The sequence below is a fragment of the Pinus tabuliformis genome, chromosome 4_1 (assembly GCF_031772625.1).
Source record: "Pinus tabuliformis cultivar Carrire ecotype Pingquan chromosome 4_1, CPIR1, whole genome shotgun sequence".
Lineage (NCBI taxonomy): Eukaryota > Viridiplantae > Streptophyta > Pinopsida > Pinales > Pinaceae > Pinus > Pinus tabuliformis.
In genome coordinates this window covers 594,277,366-594,282,385 of record NC_142303.1, presented here as the reverse complement: position 1 = coordinate 594,282,385, position 5,020 = coordinate 594,277,366, and positions in this window count along the sequence as shown.

The following is a 5,020-nucleotide window of genomic DNA, read 5'->3' as shown; positions in this document are numbered from 1 at the left end:
TTTGGTAACTCAGAAGGATCATACAGTACACCTTCGACCTGTGCATTAGATAAACCAACTGTAACACAGTCTTTTAAAACAGGTTGTTTCAGTTTGGGATGTGCAGTGTTAGTCAACTGAAACGAGGCTTGGACAATTGCAGAAAGGTATTCACTATCTTCAGCCATATCAAGACCTTGGACTCCAGTCAGAAGTTTCCAGCAATCTTTTAAATGTGCATCATTCAAACTTATAGAGTAATCAGGAAATATGGTTCCATATTGGCATCCAGTGGACAAATTTCCCATAATAGTTCCTATTCTTGCACTATCATAGGTTTGATGACGGGTGTCAAACAATTCAGCAATACAAGGGGTGTTTATACCATGATGAAACAGAGGTGCAAGACCTATTCTTATTCCCCCAAAGTGCAGATAAGAATACTTCTTCTCCTTGACATACTGACGGAATTTCTTTATCTCATCATCAGAAAATAAATTCAAAGCAAGAATCTGAACAGCAGGGCCTGAAATCTTTATAGTAACCTCGACTTCTTTTAAGAAAGATTTTCTTTTCAGAACAAAGGACATAGGGAGCTTATATACATCAGTAGCATGCAGTGCAGGAGGATTCCAATTTGCAGGAGTTTCAACTACTTCATGATTTTCAGTATTATCTATTTCAGACTCATGAGAGCGAGAAGAAACTTCAGTGATTACTTTACGATCGATTGTAGAAAAAGAGCGTAAGAGATTCGCCATGTTTTACAAACTATACCAGAGATGGACTAAGGAAAGCTTCACTATAACTCTAGTTAAACCATGTTTCCCCAACATGCAACTTACAAGTAAATTGGGAGATTTGAACATCTAATTTCATGGTACATTAAATTTTATTAATATGTTTATCACCAATTGAACAACTCCAAGGCCTATATCATTTTATTATTATAAAATTATAAAATTTATATTTTTAAAATAGATCAAATTATTTTTATTATTAATTAATCATGTTATTATAATTAAATAATTTGACTCAAAAACACATTTTGATAGAACCAAAAGAATCACATCAAAATATATTATTATTAGTATTAGTATTATTTAACTAAAGGTAATTGGGCTAGACTCATACTTGTGTGACATGGGGTTGCTTACAATCGGTACCACTATAACTCTAGGTGAACCACACGGCCCACCGGTAAACTAGGGGAATTTGAACCTTGGATATCATGGTACATAAAATTTCATTATCACGGTGATCACCAATTGGGCTATGAGGGCTATATCATTTTTTTTTTAAGAAACAAGTAGATAATTGTGTTATAAAAGGTTGGGATCCGAGCCAATACCCATACAATATTCATCATGTTCTACAAAAACATTGTATTCTACAGTCCAAAAAATGGCACATCTATGCATGTGACACTTTTCCCAACTAGTTGAAATAGATGCCTACTGTAGACCCCTAATATTAGCTTGTAGTTGCATATTATTACAAAAATTAAAACAAAGGTTAATACATATCTATTTAACTGAGTTTAGATGGTCAGCACAGTTGGAGCTTCCGTTGGTTGTTCTGAGTCTTTATCCCCATTCTACTGGTCACTTCCCCTAGCACATTTGGCCCTTTTCTGCTCAGGTCCCTTGCTCAATTCTACCTTTGCCAAGAAGTCTTGTTCTCCAATGCCAAGCTTGTCTTCTAATTCAGTTAATCTAATGTCCATAACAACTAATTTGGTTTTGCACTCCAAGTTGGATTTTTCAAAGAGCCCCTGCAACAGAACATATTTATCTCCAACATTTCCAATTTTGCTCGATTTTCTTTCTTCTTTTTCTATATCATTTTATTATTATTATTATTCAATGAAATGGTTATGGGACTACCCAATAGAACTCGTTTATATGGCTTTTTTCACAATTTTCACCAAGTAGAGCATGTCTCTGGAGATTTGAACTTGCCACGACTAGAAACACAATATGTGCCTCTACCACTTGAGCTAAACTCCTTCGACTATCAATTTATTATTATAAAAATATATCATTTATATTTTTTAAATAGATAAAATTATTATTTTTATTAATCAATTATGTTATTATAAAAAATAAAAAAAAATTAAATAAAAATTGTCCACGAGGTTTTGGATAGACGATGATCGGTTCTTTGTTAAGGCACTCCTTGATGTCAAGTCATCAGTTCAATTCCCAGCCCCAATCGGGGTGATATATTGGACATGATGGAGATATAGTCTCGTCAAACTTGCAAAAAAAAAAACATTATCTTCATGTTTTTAATAATAATTTGAATGGATTCAAATGTTAAGATTTGTGTTTCCTCGTTGATGGTCACATGTTTAAAACTAGAGGGAGTCTATAGATGTTTAATGAATATATTGTCCTACTATGATGAGGTTTAAAGAGTAGGTATTTCCTTGAAGTGGGACCACCATATGAAAGTGTCTTCAGACATCTTAACCCTTTCCAAAGTCAAGGTAGGCATCCCTTTAGAGTAAGACTTCCATATGGGAGTGTCTTTGGATGTATTGACCCTTGTCAAACTTACAAGTTCCTACTAGCACTAGCTTGCGAGCTGTCAATACTAACTACACAATTTTAGTTAAAAAAATTATTTTCTTCAAATATAACTTTCACAACCATACTAAACAATCTTGATAACTTTGATTTATGTCGATCCTAAAAATTATGGAGGAAAATTCCAACTCGTTAAACTAAAAATAATAATATACCTTTGGACATTGGAATTTCTACCTCAAGAGTTGAATGTGTCTCCTAATATTATGTACAATAACTAAACCCTCAACACTTAGGAAGAGATTTTATTTTTAAGACAATGAATTTCGATTAAGCTACTTGCAAAAGCGAAAAGCGAAAGTATCAAAATCTATTAAGGAAGAATTCTAAAAATGAGAGGACTTGTCCTTATCCTTCACAATCACAAGCTCTTCAATTTAATAATGCACAAGAGTTTCCCTAAACCCTAGAATCAAAGCATCGTTGGCCCCAAGGGTTAGCTTAAGTAGTCATGAGCCAAACATGAGACATTTTATCTCCCATAAACTTCGGGAGGCCATAGGTTTCTCTCTTCATTCGACTGGGGTTAGGCTCCATAATTATGGCCAACGGTTTACCCCTTTACCATTCATGGATCATAGGAAAGTACTCAAAGTGTCCATGAATGTGAAAAAAGGAGAAAAAATGGAATAAAAACTCAATCTATTGTTTGCGTTTTAAAAGTGAGGATAAAGCCAACACCTCTAATTATAATATCATTATGATAAGCACTCTTTTAGCCAAGTTATCTAGAATTATTTTGGAAAGATCATCAGCATATGGTTAGAAAGTTATAAAAACATGGCTAAAGACCACACCATGTTTAAAAGCTATCATTTATCCATGGACCACCTACTTAGCCTCAGGATTATTGTAAAGTAATGTCATGATTATAAAACCAATCTCTAGTGTTGCTTTTGTTAACTTTAGGAAATCGGTTGACATGGTGCTTAGAGTTAGCCTTTGGAATATATTAGAAGAGGTAAAAGCTATGTCGAAATTGAATAGTTAACAATGAAAAATTGGAGTGACAATTGTTTTAGGACAAGTATGATATTAAAAATTGACAAAACAAGGGTTATGATTATCAAATCCAAAAAGATTATTTATACTAATTATGACAATAACAACTTGATGGAAGTTACTTCATGCAAATATCTTGGAGTTGACCTTCATCTTTAGAACAAGCCTAACCAAAACTATATAGCATTGAGAAAAAGACTAATAGGATGCAAAGACCTATTTTGTCTTGGACACCATTGTAAACCAACGGGAAAAAGGGAAGCTCCACTTCAAGATTCTCGTAACTATTGTTATCTTATATAGATGTGAAGTTTGAAGCTACAACATCTCACTATTGTTATATATAGATGTAAAGTTGGAGGCTAAAACATCTATAAAGAAATGTGAAGAAAAATCAACAAATTCAAAAAGATAAAATTCAAAAACATTTTATAATTTTTAATCTTACAATTTAAACCAAGACACCCTCTATGATCCTTCTCATAGAAGCAACTCTTTCCCCCATTAAGAGTGGTATGGCTTATGACTAGATACCTAATGTATTCAAACTCCATTCAAAATTACATGTAAATCAAGAGAACTTACATAAAAATAAAAATATCAAATTTTGTTGAATTATTGAAGAATAGAAGAAAATGTCAAATTCCATAATATTAACACTATTAAAAATACAATACTTAATTTAACCACTGAATATATACATATAGAACATTTCAATATTAATTAATAATAATATAATTTTAAGGTTATAACCAAATACAACAAAACAAATGGTGTATAAGACCTCTTTATTTGTAGAACAAAAAACCCCTTTACACACTAATTTATATCCTCCTTTATATTATAATAGATTATATTCATTCCTTATTTATATACAACTTTAAATATCATTAAAAAAAATAACATTAAAAAAAACTACAATTTTTCAAAATTAATTAACTATCCTCAAATTAATAACCCTAACAAATTGATTCTTCCCTATTAATTATTTTCTAATTCAAAACAAATATATTATTCACCAATCTTTCGAGACAAACAAACTCATCTTTATCATCATTTCTAAGCCCAAGAAATTTTCAAAACAAATATGTTATTCCCAAACCTTTCAGGACAAACCAACTAAACTTTATAATCATTTTTTAAATAAATAGTTATTTTCAATTTTATTTAAAAAGAAAAATTAATATAAACTACAGCCCAACCGAGCAGAAGACTCACCTAAACAGACAAATACAAATATAACAATCAATGTATGTCATCAATTCATTATTCATTAACTAATTAATATCGTGGACCGAACGTTGGAATATTTAATTTACTTTCAGCATATGAATATAGTTTAAAAAGTTGTGTTTGTTTCCTAAAGATGTCACTGGTTAATTGGCATCCAACCAAAGGAATCATTCTTTTTTTTTCTTTATTTCATTGAAGGTAAGAAGCGAGAAGTC